Source organism: Mesoplodon mirus, assembly GCF_964341445.2.
Source record: "Mesoplodon mirus genome assembly, chromosome: 2".
In the NCBI taxonomy this organism is placed as follows: Eukaryota; Metazoa; Chordata; class Mammalia; order Artiodactyla; family Ziphiidae; genus Mesoplodon; species Mesoplodon mirus.
Window position 1 is genome coordinate 18,408,470 of NC_138977.1, and position 19,425 is coordinate 18,427,894.

General features: G+C 35.1%; 1 protein-coding gene across 1 annotated transcript in view; it reads left to right on the plus strand.

Moving 5' to 3' along the window:
- STPG2 (sperm tail PG-rich repeat containing 2) overlaps nucleotides 1–19,425 on the plus strand; it is a gene marked incomplete at its 3' end in the record, with an annotated part of 527,449 nt that overhangs the window by 191,156 nt on the left and 316,868 nt on the right.

Here is a 19,425-nt window from a genome sequence, read left to right on the forward strand (position 1 = left end):
TCTACCATTTTCTCCTTCACATTTATCTTTCTGTAATAACCACCATAATATCTGAACACACTTTTAGAAAAGAGATCCATTCTCTCTAGTTATCAACTTCTTCATTTGTATGAACACAAATCTATATAAAATTATATTTATCACAAATTACAGTATAACTTGAAATGGAAAATGCTTGGAAAAACTTAAACAGTGACTTAGAATCATTCTTTTCATAGTAGTAAGAGCAATCTGTGGTAGTACATTTTAAGGAGAAACTCTCTCATAGAAATAGACTGTTTATCACATGATGCTCTGATGTATTTTTATATTATAACAAGCAAGTGGCTTCGAATTTCCTTTCACAATACTTTATGTTTAGGGTACTGTGTATTTCTAGATGAATAATTTTAAATGTATGCCAAGCTTTGTTTTCAACTAATTTCCATTAATTAAAAAACATCAGAAAAATATTACATGATTTAGCACAATAATTATAATCTTTAAATATTAGTAAAATTATGCTGCCTGTACTTTCAAAAATATATTTTTGTTCTCTTGGCAAGTTTTAGCAAATAAGAACTTTGTTGTGTCTCTAGTTTTTCACATGCAAAATACTTTCTTTTATCTTTAGTCAGAAAGGCATTTCAGACAGAGTTCATTAAAAAACATTTTTATAGATGATTGTCCTTTTGAAGCAATACAGACAGATTAAATTAGAATAAACTTTGTCAGGATTTATAGATGTAATTCACATAAGACTTCATCCATTTCTCCTTTGTTGTTTAGCAATGCTATTTATGGTTTTGAAAAATAACATATTCTCTCTCATAATGTTATCTTACGTTTTAGTAGTTTTTCTGATTGCATGAAATGACATAATAAACAGTGCAATTTTCCTATCTTGTGTATCTCTCTCTGCTATCTATTAAGATTAATATAGTAAATATAATCATTGAGCTCTCAACTGTTTTCTGTGATTCAGAGTAAAGTTCAACTGTAAGTATCTAGGGGAAGAAAGTTATTCATTCATATTTGGAAAATAGTCTTCTACTGAACTAATGAAAAGTTGACTGTGTGCATTCCTTAAAATGCATTATTCAAAATATTTGTAAAATTAGTTCATGTTATGGGACAGTCTTGCTAAGGCCCATATATATTATTGGGATTAAAGTTACAAACAGGGATGGGGTGGAGTGAACTATTAGAAAATTTTCATTCATTCATGAGCACTTTATGGTAGTTAAGAATGTAACTGGCAAACTGTTAAATCAGAAGTTGTATTTGATAGACACTTAGGTCAGAACTTATGGAATGCCTTGTCATCATGAAGAATTTAACAAGTTGCTTTTATCAGTTTTAGTCATCTTTGATCAAAGTGAAAGAAAAAGAGAGATGACTCTGGTGAATTTTATCTGTGCACGATAAAGGCTTTGAGCACATCTTGAAATTATATGTCATGGAACTGTAGAGTCCCAAAGATAGGCAGGATTGTATATATCATTTGATCCAATCTCTGCTTACAAATCAGGAATGTGAGAGTCCAAGTGTTAAGGGATGTTCAGATCATACACAGTATGTGAGAAAAAAGAGTCATGACTAAAATCTCCATTTTCCTATGTTTAGTCTCATGGCCTTTATCCCTGGCTATAGACTTTACAGGTGAAAATTTTTTATCTAGATAGATAGATAGATGGGTAGATGGATTCCCTCCTCTTTCTCAGCAGCTACATTATAGATACAGATATAAATATAGATATAAACAGTATAACAAGATATATAATCATTTGATTTTTTACTTTAAGGAAATATAGTTAAGTATATCCATAAAGCAAATAACAAGGATTCATTCATAGATTTTTTTGTTAACTCATTGTATAGTTCTCTTTGACCATTGCTAATTGATTATATAAGTCCAAATTACTTGAACTAGAATAAATATTTCATATGTTATTTTTCAGTGTTTTTCTTTATAATATAATAATATTAAACAACATGAATCATTGAATAATAAAGCAAGAAGAAATTCCAGAGTCAAGATTCTGCTGTTTCTACTGATTCAATATAGAACTACACTTAAACCATCTATAGTTGTTTTATTTGTTTCAGAGATGATTGATACTCAGAGATGATAAATGAAAATTTTATTGGCAATGTAGCTCAGTGTCTTAATTTCTCTAGTGATTCCCCCCTATGTTCAATATCACAATATAATGATAGCAAAATGAATATCATGCTTAAATCATTAAAAATGAAATGTTGCTATCATACATAATTGACAGAGGCAATTTAAAAGTGAATCAAGAAAATTTGGTTCAAAAAAAGTAGCAGACAGTCCTTTAGCAGAAATAGAATTTCTGACACATAGAAAATTACCCAAATTATGGGGCTATTGTATCATGTTACTTCTAACTTTATACAGTTAAATTTTAATTTTACAAAAAAGGAATAAGCCATAGATAGAGCATATAATCCTCATCTTTGCTTGATAGATTCTAAAAGCAGAAAATTAGTATATAGTAATTTGATATCTTAGGATGATAATTTACCAGAGATATAATGTGAGAAATAAAGGAGAATGGTTAATTCACTGTGAATAACGACTGAAGAAAAATAATTTCTATCCTAGTTAAAGCAGGTATTAGGGCAAATAGTATTTAATCTAAAACAATGAAAGGTAGAGAAGTTAACTGATTACATTTTTTTAATCAACAGAAAGATAGGGGTTTACAATACTTTTTACATTTGACTCTAAAACCAACCAATGAGTAGCTCTACGGCAGAAAGAAAGTAAGAAACTGAAAACTTATCACTGATTTTGCAACTTCTTTCTGGTTCCCTAGAGCTAATAGCACCTGGTTTAGCAATGTGGCTGGAAAACTCTTGTGTGGGACCAGGAAACTACTTTTATTCACAGAACAGAGTCCATAACGGAGATCCCTGATAGGAATTGGAGTTTTTTTTTACTCAGTTTTTCCTGCCTGGGAGACATGATTAAATTGCCCCTTGGCCCTGTTTTTTTTTTTTTTTTTTTTTTTTTTTTTTTTTTTTTTAATAGTGTTTATTTTTACTTGTTGACAGTTTGCTTTATTTATTTATTTATTTTTGGCTGTGTTGGGTCTTCGTTTCTGTGCGAGGGCTTTCTCTAGTTGTGGAGAGCGGGGGCCACTCTTCATCGCGGTGCGCGGGCCTCTCACTATCGCGGCCTCTCTTGCTGCGGAGCACAGGCTCCAGACGCGCAGGCTCAGTAATTTTGGCTCACGAGCCCAGTTGCTCCGCGGCATGTGGGATCCTCCCAGACCGGGGCACGAACCCGTGTCCCCTGCATCGGCAGGCAGATGCTCAACCACTGCGCCACCAGGGAAGCCCTGGCCCTGTTTTTAAGTAATATCTGAATAGGACCTTTCAGTTTGATCTAAAAGAAGGGACTATGTTGTGGTATAATTTTGGCTAAAAATTGACAAAAACTGACAAACCTATAAAGGTAGCTGTTGTTACAACTTAACTATAAACTATAAAATCAACAGGGTCAACAGTATTTCCTCTATGACTAAATGGGAATATCTATTTCTGCATTTTTGTGGAGTTATTCCTGGATCATTTTTCCAGTGTAAAGTGCATTGTGATCATCCTCTAACCTTCATTTCCTGAGCTCCTGTATAGTGATGGTGATTAAGCATAATGACTTAACCTTATTTTTCTGTAGTATTTAGTAGTTTTCAAAGTGCTGAAAAAAAACCTTTTTTATATAAACTTGTGATGTAGGCAGTATAGATTGTCATTATTATTCTACTATTCCTAAATTTAATCAGTGGAAGAACCAGCACAAAATTCTAGGCATTTTTGCATGTACATGAGTGCTTTTTTAGTCTCACAGTGTTGCTTCTCTAAACCCTCTACACTGAAAAATCACAACAATAATGAAGAACTTTTTTTTTGCTTTTGGAGATATTTAAGAGATAATCTTTCTATGTTTGTTGGATCTACTTAAATTTTATTAGAACAGTAGATATTAATGGCTTTAATGCTTTAAAAAATGCCCAGGGCTTCCCTGGTGGCGCAGTGGTTGAGAGTCCGCCTGCCGATGCAGGGGACGTGGGTTCGTGCCCCGGTCTGGGAAGATCCCACATGCCGTGGAGCGGCTGGGTCCGTGCACCATGGCCGCTGAGCCTGCGCATCCGGAGCCTGTGCTCCGCAACGGGAGAGGCCACAACAGTGAGAAGCCCGTGTAATGCAAAAAAAAAAAAAAAAAAAAAAAAATGCCCTTTTTCCCTGTAAGGAATGTTCTTCTGTCCACATTTCTATTGAAATTCCACCCATCATTCCAGTAATGTATTAAGTACCACTTCCTCCACACCCTTGGCAGATATCAACTTTTTTCTCCTTACTCCTCTCTCTAATCCATTCATCTCCCTATAATATTTTGTTTACTCATCAGCCCCTTTATAATTTCTGGGGTTAAAGAAAATTTAATAGTAACAAAATTAAGTAGGAGTAGAAAGAAGTGAAATTTTGCATATCTTAAAATACTGATGATTAATACTGATTACTAAACTGTGCTAACAGTTTTAAAGACTTTTACTTGACAGTGCTGCAGCCTGTGAAAAAAAACCACATTCACAGAAAGATAGACAAGATGAAAAGGCAGAGGGCTATGTACCAGATGAAGGAACAAGATAAAACCCCCAAAAAACAACTACAAGAAGTGGAGATAGGCAACCTTCCAGAAAAAGAATTCAGAACAATGATAGTGAAGATGATCCAGGAACTCAGAAAAAGAATGGAGGCAAAGATCGAGATGGTGCAAGAAATGTTTAACAAAGACCTAGAAGAATTAAAGAAGAAACAAGCAGGGATGAATAATACAGTAACTGAAACGAAAACTACACTAGGAGGAATCAATAGCAGAATAACTGAGGCAGAAGAACAGATAAGTGACCTGGAAGACAGAATGGTGGAATTCACTGCTGCAGAACAGAATAAACAAAAAAGAATGAAAAGAAATGAAGACAGCCTAAGAGACCTCTGGGACAACATTAAACGCAACAACATTCGCATTATAGGGGTCCCAGCAGGAGAAGAGAGAAAGGACCAGAGAAAATATTTGAAGAGATTATAGTCAAAAACTTCCCTAACATGAGAAAGGAAATAGCCACCCAAGTCCAGAAAGCACAGCGAGTCCCATACAGGATAAACCCAAGGAGAAACACGCTGAGACACATAGTAATCAAATTGGCAAAAATTAAAGACAAAGAAAAATTATTGAAAGCAACAAGGGAAAAACGACAAATAACATACAAGGGAACTCGCATGAGGTTAACAGCTGATTTCTCAGCAGAAACTCTACAAGCCAGAAGGAGTGGCATGATATACTTAAAGTGATGAAAGAGAAGAGCCTACACCCAAGATTAATGTACCCAGCAAGGATCTCATTCAGATTCAATGGAGAAATCAAAAGCTTTACAGACAAGCAAAGGCTAAGAGAATTCAGCACCACCAAACCAGCTCTACAACAAATGCTAAAGGAACTTCTCTAAGTGGGAAACACAAGAGAAGGAAAGGACCTACAAAAACAAACTCAAAACAATTAAGAAAATGGTCATAGGAACATACATATCAATAATTACCTTAAACGTGAATGCATTAAGTTCTCCAACCAAAAGACACAGGCTTCCTGAATGGATACCAAAACAAGACTCATATATATGCTGTCTACAAGAGACCCACTTCAAACCTAGGGACACATAAAGACTGAAAGTGAGGGGATGGAAAAAGATATTCCATGCAAATGTAAATCAAAAGAAAGCTGAAGTAGCAATAGTCATATCGGATAAAATAGACTTTAAAATAAAGAATGTTACAAGAGACAAGGAAGGACACTACATAATGATCAAGGGATCAACCTAAGAAGAAGATATAACTATTATAAATATATATGTGCCCAACATAGGAGCACCTCAGTACATAAGGCAATTGCTAACAGCTATAAAAGAGGAAATCAACAGTAACACAGTAACAGTTGGGGACTTTAACCCCTCACTTACACCAATGGACAGATCATCCAAAATGAAAATAAATAAGAAAACAGAAGCTTTAAATGAAACAATAGACCAGATAGATTTAATTGATATTTATAGGACATTCCATCCAAAAACAGCAGATTACACTCTCTTCTCAAGTGCGCAAGGAGCATTCACCAGGATATATCACATCTTGGGTCACAAATCAAACCTCAGTAAATTTAAGAAAATTGAAATCGTATCAAGCATCCTTTCTGACCACAATGCTATGAGATTAGAAATGATTTACAGGGAAAAAACCGTAAAAAAAAAAACACATGGAGGCTAAACAATACATTACTAAATAACCAAGAGATCACTGAAGAAATCAAAGAGGAAATCAAAAAATACCTAGAGACAAATGAAAATGAAAGCACGACAATCCAAAACCTATGGGATGCAGCAAAAGCTGTTCTAAGAGGGACGTTTATAGTTATACAAGCCTACCTCAAGAAATAAGAAAAAACTCAAACAATCCAACCTTACACCTAAAGAAAGCAGAGAAAGAAGAACAAACAAAATCCAAAGTTAGCAGAAGGAAGGAAATCATGAAAATCAGAGCAGAAATAAATAGGAACAAAGAAAACAATAGCAAAGATCAGTGGAACTAAAAGCTGGTACTTTGAGAAGACAAAGTTGATAAACCATTAGCCAGACTCATCAAGAAAAAGAGGGAGAAGACTCAAATCAATAAAATTAGAAATGAAAATGGAGAAGTTACAACAGACACCGCAGAAATACAAAGCATTCTAAGAGACTACTACAAGCAACTCGATGCCAGTAAAATGGACAACCTGGAAGAAATGGACAAACTCTTAGAAAGGTATAACCTTCCAAGACTGAACCAGGAAGAAACAGAAAATATGAACAGATCAATCACAAGTAATCAAATTGAAACTGTGATTTAAAATCTTCCAACCAACAAAAGTCCAGGACCAGATGGCTTCCCAGGTGAATTCTAGCAAACGTTTAGAGAACAGCTAACACCCATCCTTCTCAAACTCTTCCAAAAAATTGCAGAGGAAGGAACAATCCCAAACTCATTCTATGAGGCCACCATCACCCTGATACCAAAACCAGACAAAGATACTACAAAAAAAGAAAATTACAGACCAATATCACTGATGAATATAGATGCAAAAATCCTCAACAAAATACTAGCAAACAGAATCCAGCAAACATTAAGAGGATCATACACCATGATCAAGTGGGATTTATCCCAGGGATGCAAGGATTCTTCAGTGTATGCAAATCAATCAATGTGATACACCATATTAACAAATTGAAGAAGAAAAAACATATGATCATCTCAATAGATGCTGAAAAAGCTTTTGACAATATTCAACACCTATTTATGATAAAAACTCTCCAGGAAGTGGGCAGGGAGGGAACCTACCTCAACATAATAAAGGCCATATACGACAAACTCACAGCAAACATCATTCTCAATGGTGAAAAACTGAAAGCATTTCCTCTAAGATCTGGAACAAGACAAGGATGTCCACTCCACCACTATTATTCAACATAGTTTTGGAAGTCCTAGCCCTGACAATCAGAGAAGAAAAAAAAATAAAAGGAATATAAATTGGAAAAGAAGAAGTAAAACTGTCACTGTTTGAAGATGACATGATACTATACATAGAGAATCCTAAAAATTCCACCCGAAAACTACTAGAGCTAATGAATGAATTTGTTAAAGTTGCAGGATACAGAATTAATGCAGAGAAATCTCTTGCATTTCTATACAGTAATGATGAAAAATCTGAAAGAGAAATTAAGGAAACACTCCCATTTAACATTGCAACAAAAAGAATAAAATATCTAGGAAGAAACCTACCTAGGGAGACCAAAGACCTGTATGCAGAAAACTATAAGACACTGACGAAAGAAATTAAAGATGATACAAACAGATGGAGAGATATACCATGTTCTTGGATTGGAAGAATCGATATTGTGAAAATGACTATACTACCCAAAGCAATCTACAGATTCAATGCAATCCCTATCAAATTACCAGTGTCATTTTTTATGGAACTAGAACAAAAAATCTTAAAATTTGTATGGAGACACAAAAGACCCTGAATAGCCAAAGCAGTCTTGAGGGAAAAAAACAGAGCTGGAGGAATCAGACTCCCTGACTTCAGACTATACTACAAAGCTACAGTAATCAAGACAATAACTTAGTACTGGCACAAAAACAGAAACATAGATCAGTGGAACAAGATAGAAAGCCCAGAGATGAGCCCACTCACCTATGGTCAACTAATCTATGACAAAAGAGGGAAAGATATACAGTGGAGAAAAAGCAGTCTCTTCAATACGTGGTGCTGGGACAACTGGACAACTACATGTAAAAGAATGACATTAGAACACTGCCTAACACCATACACAAAAATAAACTCAAAATGGATTTGAGACCTAAATGTATGACCAGACACTATAAAACTCTTAGAGGAAAACATAGGAAGAACACTCTTTGACATAAGTCACAACAAGGTCTTTTTTGATCCACCTCCTAGAGTAATGGAAATAAAAAGAAAAATAAACAAATGGGACCTAATGGAACTTCAAAGCTTTTGCACAGCAAAGGAAACCATAAAGAAGATGAAAAGACAACCCTCACAATGGGAGAAAATATTTGCCAGCAAATCAACAGACAAAGGATTAATCTCTAAAATATAAAAGCAGCTCATGCAGCTCAATATTAAAGAAACAAGCAAAATCCAAAAATGGGCAGAAGACCTAAATAAGTATTTCTCCAAAGAAGACATACAGATCGCCAGGAAGCACATGAAAAGCTGTTCAACATCACTAATTATTAGAGAAATGCAAATCAAAACTACAGTGAGGTATCACCTCACTGCAGTTAGAATGGCCCTCATCAGAAAATCTTCAAACAACAAATGCTGGAGAGGGTGTGGAGAAAAGGGAACCCTCTTGCACTGTTGGTGGGAATGTAAGTTGATACAGCCACTATGGAGAACAGTATGGAGGTTCCTTAAAAAACTAAAAATAGAATTACCATGTGACCCAGCAATCCCACTACTGGGCATATACCCTGTGAAAAACCATAATTCAAAAAGACACATGCACCCCAATGTTCTTCGCAGCACTATTTACAATAGTCAGGTCATGGAAGCAACCTAAATGCCCATTGAGAGACAAATGGATAAAGAAGATGTGGTACATATATACAATGCAATATTACTCAGCCATAAAAAGGAAAGAAATTTGGTCATTTGTTGAGACGTGGATGGATCTAGAGACCGTCATACAGAGTAAAGTAAGTCAGAAAGAGAAAAACAAATATCATAAATTAATGCATGTATGTGGAACCTAGAAAAATGGTACAGATGAACCGGTTTGCAGGGCAGAAGTTGAGACACAGATGTGGAGAACAAACGTATGGACACCAAGCGGGGAGAGCCGCGGGGCAATGGGGATGGTGGTGTGATGAATTGGGCGATTGGGATTGACATGTATTCACTGATGTGTATAAAATAGATAGCTAATAAGAACCTGCTGTGTAAAAAATAAATAAAATAAAATTCAAAAATTCAAAAAAAAAGAGTGACTTTTCCTTCCCTAAAGTTTTAGTGAGACTTTGAGAATTCATTTTGCTTTGTTTTAGATAATACATGTATCAAGGGCCATTTTATTCTATGTTTGGTCCTCCAGTCAACTATTTAGAGTCATTGTGATTGTAGTGTTCTCAGAGTATCCACTAGAATATGAATTCCATGAAGGCAGGAGTTGTATCTCTCTTGTTGACCATTATATACTCTGTAACCTAGCGTGGTTTTTGATGTATAGTAGGCAAATAAATGATTGCCTTTTGTTTTTATCCTGCTCTCTTTGTCTTTATCCCTTGTTCAGTTCTTTTTACACCGAAGTGCTCTTCTCCAAGGATCATATTTACTTTACTTCATCTTTTTCTGTTGGTCACAAAAAATCTTCAATTCTATCTCTGTCTTATGCTTTCTATCCTTTTCTATTTACTAACCCTTTCTATTATAAGAAGATGATAGATAGGATGGACTAGTTACATTTCAATATTCCTTAGAATCTAATTTTATTCAGAGCAGTATCTTTTATCCAGATAAAAGACTGCAAGCCTGGTAGTCCTTTCCAGCTGATGTGTAACCATTGTCTTAAGTTTGGACATCAGTGTGTGGGACATGTGAGAAGACTGCTTAAAGGGGAGACAGGCAAAAGATGCTCTTTGCCCTTCCACTTCATCTTCTTCCTCCCACCCCCCGCCCCACCCTCCAGCTCTCTGGAGCCCTAGCAGCCATTTTTCTCCTTGGAGCTCCATGTGACTTTGAGGTTAAAAGGTATGTTCCATGTATGCTGGGAGAGGAATTTGGAAGGGAACTCGTTTCCTCACTAGCACTAAGCCAACACTCTCATTAGAGACTGCTGATTTCTATTTTTTGTATGTGAAAAAGAGGTAAAAATCACTTCTCTTTTGGGTTTTCGGTTATGTGCACTTGAATTTAATCCTAACTGTTAGAGTGAGCAAAGTAACCCCAAGAGTAAGTTGAGGGGACCAGTAAGATAATGGACAACAGTAGAAACCCTGATTTAGATTCTCCTCTCACTGTGAACCTAATAATTTTCAGCAAAAATACAACCATGATGTGAGTGGTGTGAGTGAGTTTCTTTTGGAAGACAGCAAGCAAATGGTAGAATTGAGTTGTATTGAAAATGTGTATTTGTTGGTTTGGTTTGAAGAGGAATGGTGAGTGTGAGGAAAATTAAATGGTTCACTGGACCATAAAAACAGAAAGAGAGAGTTGTAAGGAAATAAGTCTTAGAATTTACAGAGATGGTAGAAGGTCCTATATACCCCAAAGGTTGTAAAGTATGGTTTTATCCTAAATTTACTTTAAAATTCAAAAGGGTAGGAAGACCACAAGATGATATAAAGATAACAGAAATTACTCCAAGAGTAGGTCACAATTACTGTTTCATTTGTAATGAAGCAAAAAATCTTTGAGGACTGCCGAAAAGTGCTGCAAAAGTAAAAGCACATTTTGATAGAAAATTGTATAAATAAAAGACTAAATTGCTTAAAAGAGGAGGGATATGATCACTGAAGTTCCATTGTGGCATTTATTGTAGTCTTTCTGGCATTATTTTTAGTATTGTTTGTGCCTTTCTTTCCCCGACTGGTTGTGAGAAATTTGAGGGTGGGTTATTGTGCTGTATTATTCTTTCTTGCATTTCCTGTATCAACTTGCAGTGGTTAGTATTTAACACGTGTTTATAAAATTTAATTATTTTTTGTTCTTTCATTGAACTTTTCAAAGAACAGTATGAATATATTAATTTTATAGTACAATGTGACTGTTTTTGCTAACATACTTTTAATTTCCTTAAAGGAAGATAATACTTTAAAAGTAATTATCCCATGAAATATGAATTTTTCACATTTAACATTTATAGATGTTACAAAAGTCATAAATTTAACAATTCTGCTATTAAAGTATATACCTTAAAAACTTTTTTGAGTGTTGCAATTGGAATGACATACCTATAAAGGATATTTTACTTTCTGAATTAAACAATGTTAAGTGGTAAAGTAATGAAATTCACTTTGCTGCTTTTTGATCAATGTGAATGGAATGGCATGAATACTAAAAACTGTGCTTATCACTGAATGATATATCTTTCAAGTTCTACATTCCTAAAGTATGTGAACATTTTTCTTTATGAAATTGACTTTAAATGCTACAATGTATGCTTAAAAAATGATAGTTATTTCAATGTCAGTGTTAGAAATAACATCAACTACAATCTTACTGTTGAATCATATAAATGTATGATCAAAAGTATAGTCTTACTTCCTTCAATCATGGATTTTTGTACTGTTTTGTAAAAAGGAAAGTGAAAAGGGTTGCTTCTGAAAAGAAATTAAAAGTGAGATTGAAACTAAGAAATCATAAAAAAGGCATATGAAAGGAATATGTTTGTTGACTTTATAAAAGCAGTGATGATGATACAGCTTCATTAATGTACAAAACAGATCTTTCTGAATATTTCTCAGAGCCAACTTAAAATTGTTCCTCTTAGTGCATATATCTGATACTTCACATAATAACTCAGGGAAACATTGTCTTTAATCTATTAACTCTTGGACCTAAAAATGCAGCAGTGGAGCAGAGTAATAGATTTTCAAAACAAATTATCCCTGAATTTTCACTTGTATCTCTACATTTTTAAATTGTCATGATATTTTTATGTTCCTTTTTATGTATAGTAGAAGACAGTTCAAAATGGATGCTCTATTTATTTTTGGAGGTTTTCTTGTTGGTTAAATTGTGAAATAGCAAAGTTGATATTCTGTTTTTATTTCATGCTTACAATTTTGAGAAGAATTCTTAAAATAGACTGATGGCCTAAAAAAATTGAATGACTACAAAATAAATATATGCTGAAAGGGTAATTGTATTTAATGTTTGGAGCTAATATACCAAACATTTTACAAAAAATGTAATTATGGTGTAAGCTAATATTCAAATACTTCTTTTTGATTTGTTATTTAAATTTCTATAGGCCTTTACTCTTAAAAGGGGACATATATTCCCTAAAGTTATCTAGCTGGCAAACTCTGGTAAGAGGGATACTGACTGTCAGTCTCTTCACTATTTAAATAATTGAGAGTTTTAATAGTTGTTCTGTGTATAACATTACAAATTCCACAATCATCCCTATTTCCTCTTGCAACAATAAAGATGCAATTACACTTTGAAAGATAGTATTTCAGCATATAATTCACACAGGGAGTTTTACTTAAAGTTATTTCTAGAATGCTTACCTATATTTGAGAATGACTATTCAGATATTAATAATAAATCTTAATGACGTGTATGCCAGTTATCAGTTTATTATCTCTCAGCTCCAGATTTACCCTTTAACACGTTCTGGGCAAATGGATGGAATGGCATTCCTCTAAGCCTCTCTCCTTTACAATGAGTGTGATGTTGAGCTTTCTCAGTAGAGGGCACTAAAGGGACATTGCAGGAGGAAGGGGCTTCCTGCTGTTTCTGGCTGCTGGGTGGTGGGTCAGCAGTGTGGGTGGAAAGCCATCTGGTGGTACGCTGCAGTGGCCATCCACCCAGAATGCAACCTTGCAGCCCTTGTCTGTCCTGGTGATCACTTTCCATGGCCCTCTCAACATGGATACCACACTCCCAAGCCCTCCTGTCCATATTGGCACCCCTGTTCCTCTTTGCGTGTAAGCTACATCAGGTTTGTCTCCTATGGTCCTTATGCCATGGCCCTCCTGACCACACCAGGGCTCCTGTTCCCTCTGCATATCTATGTGCCCAGTCCCCCGGCTGCGGTGAGTCTGCACCCCTGCCTCCACTCCCTCCGCAAACCTGCATGCTGGCTGTCGGCAGCGGTTCACCTCACAGACACTGTGCTCCAAGCCCTCTGCTGCATCGGAACCCCCATTCCCTCTACATGCTCACATACCTGACTATGCTCACCTGTGTCCCACCTGTACCTCCCCTGGCCCCTTACTGCACTCCAGTGGGATGCTTCCTTCTTGCCCACCAACTCCAGACCAGCTCTGGACTGGGAAAATCACCAAACTGCCTTGTCATCCAGTAAACTGGATTACACCTTCCCCCAAAAGGTTTGAAACCCAACCTTTGGAAGGAGGGCCACCTTTCCATGTTTGTCCTTCCTTGGGTACTCTCTCTTAGCCCTAGGCAAGATACAGAGTTTTCTTATATCCTAGAGTCACTCTTTTATCATAGTTAATAATTAAACTTTCCCTGTTTAAACCACTGTGTGCTTTCAACCACTCCTGATTGGCCTGACCTTCATACAGCATGCTTTATTTTTACAATAGTTGTGGTGCTGACAGGATCTGATGGTAACATCCATGATCACACATACCAGAAATAATGTCAACATTCAGTATGTTCACTTTTCCAAAAGTGAACAACAGTATTTACCTCAAAACCAAACCTAAAGCTGAACTTTAGGCTACTCCTACTATTGGTGTGCAACTTTCAAAGGCACACATCAGCCTCTATTTCTCTCCTGAACTCCAACTTGTATATCCAAGTGCTTGGATGGTTGTCAGACCCCCTCAAAAACAAAACAAGCAAAACGAAAACAAAAACAAAAACAAAAAAACTTGACCCAAACCAAATGCCTAATCTATCCTACCCTATCCTGTCCTACAACTTGGCCTTTAACTGTCCTCTCCATCTCAATAATAGCAGTTTCATTTTTCATGTTTCTTAGACTAGAACCTTCATCCTTGATTCTTCTGGTACTCTCAATCCCAGATCCAGTGCATGAGCTAATCCTGTAGGCTCTATCTTCAGAATATATCCAGTTTTCAACAACTTTTCATCTCCTCTAATGCGAACACTTTGGTCCAAGCTACTGTCTTAGCTGCATATTTGAAAGCATTTCCTAACCAATCTTCTTGCTTCTTCTCTTGCCTATAGTCGACTCTCACGTTACTCCTCTGTTTAAAACCTCTAATAGCTTCCAGTGTTAGAGTAAAAAGCAAAGACCTTTTCATGACCTACAAGGACCTGGTAGATCTGGCCCTCCTCTGCCTCTCTGAACTTACCTCCTTCTCTCTCCCTTGCTTACTGTGCTCCAGGCAGACAGTTCCTTGAACTTGCCAAGTGAGCTCCTTCCTGTGAGCTTCTTTCTCCAAACATCCACATGGCCCACTTCTTCACCTGCTTCAAGATTCATAGTCCCCTTTACCCCATTTTATTTTATATGTGGTATTTTTTCATGTTGCTTATTTAATATTTACATGTTTATTTTTTTTTATGATCTGTCTGCTATTCCTGGAATGTCAACCTCATAAGGGCAACACCTTGTCTAGTTAGTTCACTGCCATATCCTCAGCATCTAAAATGGTGCCTGGCATGTGGTAAATGCTCAATAAATATTTGTTGAATGAATTAATTAATGAATAAATTGGTTGCCTATAATATTTTATTCAAGTATTGATCTTATGGAATAATATCAAATGCCAATTTACAGAGAGGAAACTGGAGCACAGAAAGTTTTCATTATTTTTCCATGGCAATAATAAATAAACAGCTATTAATAATAAACAATAGTAATAAATGGCAGAGACAGGATTTGAATTCAAGCCTATCTGTAACCAAAGCCTGTGCATGACCTTCAACTAAATCTCAGTTTTCTGAGATAATGTAAACTTGCCTCTGCCTTCTCCTTCAAAAGTGGAATTAGGGAGCTGGAGTGCTTTTTCAGATGGACTAAATTCATGTCTTTTTTGTGTAATTGGTTACCCTTTTTTTTTTTTTTTTTTTTTTGCGGTACGCGGGCCTCTCACTGTTGTGGCCTCTCCCGTTGCGGAGCACAGGCTCCGGACGCGCAGGCTCAGTGGCCATGGCTCACGGGCCCAGCCGCTCCGCGGCATGTGGGATCTTCCCGGACCGGGGCACGAACCCGTGTCCCCTGCATCGGCAGGCGGACTCTCAACCACTGCGCCACCAGGGAAGCCCTGGTTACCCATTTTTATAAAAGGGCACTATACAGAAGAAAAATTATTCTACACTATGTAGGATTGCTATTTGCATTGCCACTTTGCATAAGGAAGTAATTTTGGATTTTGAAAAACTCAAATTTATAGATCTGAAATACAGCCATGCAATCATATTCTAAAGACTACTTAAAACATATAGGAGGGTTTGAGAAGGGCAGAAAATAATATGCTTTGGGCATTCGACTGACTTGGAAGTCGAAGCTTATTTTAGCTGACTATTAAAAAAATCATTAAAAAAATTACGTGTTAGTTTTGCTGGAAAAGAGAAGATGATCAGTTGTCAGATTTTCCACACCAATGTAAATATACCACCACACATGGAATATGCTGAGAAAACTCCACACATGGAATATGCTGAGAAAACTATCAGATTGCATTTGATACACTAGTCATTGTCTCAATCCATGATCCTGTAAGTTGTCATCAAAATATGATTTAGAAATTTGGTCAAGATTTGGTCAAGATTTGTTTCTTTAACTGAGAAGAAAAGAAAGCACACTGCCTAAATGTGTAAAAGAAAAATCAGAGGCTGTTAAAATGTAATGAGGTAACAGTCTTTGGATTTGTCTCTCTCTCTATATATATATATATCTACATATATGTGTGTGTGTGTGTGTGTATCTATATCTGTATGGCCTTGCCTTAATATATCCCTATGTTGCTTGTGACTTTCAACTGTAATCAGTTAATAAAGTATTTATTCTCTGCAATCAGGTTCAGATAACTTGTTGTATTCTCTTATATTTAAGTTTGTATTTATCATATAATGAATATGATAAATTCTGAGAAGTCTCAGAATTTCTAACACATATAAATAAATACAATCAAATGTATGACAATATAAGAATATATATATTTTAAAGTATATTTGAAACTAAGAATATTTTCTTTGCCACTTATTTTATAAGGGTAGGTCCCTTTCATGTTTAAGTGTTATATTAGGTGTATCTTATTCTAGTTAGAGTACCAGTTGTACTTAGAATATCCAAAATTTGCACCTAATAATTACAAACCATCTGGTATTATTTTTTTTTACTTTTACCATGTATAAACTATCCTAAAATTGGATAGCAACTGTTTATCACTCTAGCAACAGCTAGAGGTTGTGAAGGAGGCTCAACTGATCTTGGCTGGGAGTTAGCTGACTATTGGCTGATCTAAACTAACCATTGTTGGGGCAACTGGAGCAGTTTAGATGTGCTCCATGTGGCTCTCATTCACCAACAGATTAATCCAGGCATATTCTGTTATTGGCAAGGTTGAAAAAGAGCAAGCCTCACTGTGCACACCCACCCATTTCAAGCTTCTGTTTGCATTGTCTTTAAAATTTTCATTGGCATAGCAAGTCATTTGTATGAGCCTGGAATCAAAGGGTTTCCTCTATGTTTTGCCTTCATTACAGTATTTCTGATTTTCTCTTTCCATCACTTGATACTTTCTTAACCTTTGAGTTTCAATCACTTTTTTTTTCCCTCTAAAATGCCAAATTTCTAGGTGAAGACCAAATCAAATTAACTCTTTTGTGGACCTGTTATAACATGGAAAAACTGATTAACACATTATCCAGATGCTCATTATGTAAAGCTATCTCCTAATTTTGAAGACAAAAAGATAACTAAATTTAGGAAAAATTGCTTACAAAATTGCAATTTTATAAATGTTAAACATGAATAACAAACTACATGGAAACATAAATTATGGAGGATTTATTTCCTTACTTCCTTTTGTAATTAAGCATAGCAAATAGTATAAAATTTAAATTCTAGTATCAGCTATAGTTTATTATTAAACCATGCTGCCATGTTTAATTGTCAGAGATACTCAGGATCTTCTAAATTTTTTTCCATTTCCAAATGAAATGGGAGTTATTGAGGATAAATGATAAAACCTTAAAAAAATTTAAACTAGAATAAAGGAAAATAAAACTTTCCCTGGTTCATTTACTGCACTCCTTTGTGGGTTTGTTATAGGTATAAAATGGAAAAACTGATTAAAAGAATGCATTGTACTTGGTATTTAGTCAACATTTTAATAGAGGAAAAAGAGAAACATAATTAGTAATGGAATAAACACTACAAAGCCTCTTTCTCAAATTATCAACAGTTGCATTTCATTTGCTTTTTAGGTCATAAAATCACTGAGCTTCTAAATTGGAGGCTGAAAGAAAATTTTCTTATGAGTGTCCAAAAATGTATTATAGTTCCTCGTGCTGAATATTTTGAGATTTCAGATATGATAGTGAGGTATTTCTCACACTTTAAAAATACTTATATTTATTTTGTGCTTATTATTGAAATTTAATAAATATTTACTTATTAGGTGAACTACCGACTTGAAAAAAAAATACAGTGTATGATAAAATTGAACATATTATGGTTAAAATTAAATATAAAAAATTAATTAGAAGAGATAGAAGAAACAGATATTGGCAGCCACAATTAACATGTTAATTATTTAACATTTTATATATACATTGAATTTCTGTTTGACAAAAACAAGTACCAAAAGAAAACTTATTTGATAGTTATTTTTCTTATAAAAGTAAGAATTAACATTCTTCTGAAGACATAACTCATTAATTTTTAATTGAAAAGTTGGTTCATTTTGATATTAAAATTCCTTAACAAATTCTATATTGGTTAGAAAATTAAAATCATTGAATATCCTATTAGTTGTCATGTTAACACCTATACATACACTATACACTCATAAATGAAGTAGAAATCATACCCTGCATACAATGAAGGTTCATTTTATAAATCTATGTACTCATTAGTAAGAGTGTTTTATTTTTGAATATTTAGGAATAGAAGCAATTTTGTATTTGTAATTCCCTGTTTTAATTTAAAATTCAATTACTTTGTTTTAAATATTTTAATCTAAATCTTTGTGAATGGTGTTATTTTCTTGTATTTGACTTCTACACCCAGTCTTAGATTGTTAGTTTTGGAAGCATATGATTTATTTAAAATAAATCTTTCCTCTCTTTACCAATAACTGCTCATAATAACTGAATAAGAACAGAATGAGAAGAAAACCAACATACAATGGGCAGCGAGTCTTTGTGAAAGGTGGATTTGAGTCATCTGGATTTTGGCTGGGAGTTAGCCAAAATTTTTTTGCATTTTGCATTTTGTTTTTAAAAAGAGGCCATATAATCCTTCAGCCCAACCAATATTTAAATCCTTTTAAAATATCCCCAACTAAATGTATTGAGCTATGTGACCCTCCCAATATTTAGAAACTTTGCACGCACACTAAAACTGCCAATTTCATTTTTTACCACCTCTGCAAGTTAGAAGATTCTCTCTAATATTCAGCTGATCTGAGGTCCATAAAAGTTCACTCTGTGTGTATGTGTGCTGTGGAGGTTGGGTCTGAAGAGTGATCCCGGCAGAGGCACCACTATGTCTTATAACTCTGAGCACAGTACATTTGAAGTAGTGAAAAGGAAGTGTGACTAAAATGGAGAGTAGGGAAGGGTGGTACAAGACAAGGGTGAAGAAGTGGGCTCAGGCCAAATCATGTAGGCCTTGCAGGCCATGTTAAAAATGTTTAACCTTACTTTCGTTTTGTTTTGATTTAGGGGGTTTCTTTTTGGAATTTTAGAAACATTTTTTATTGGAGTAGAGTTGCTTTACAATGTTGTGTTAGTTTCTGCTGTATAGTAAAGTGAATCAGTTATATGTATACATATACCCACTCTTTTTTAGATTTCCTTCCCATATAGGTCATCACAGATCACTGAGTAGAGTTCCCGTGCTAAACAGTAGGTTCTCATTAGTTATCTATTTTATACATAGTGGTGTGTATATGTCAATCCCAATC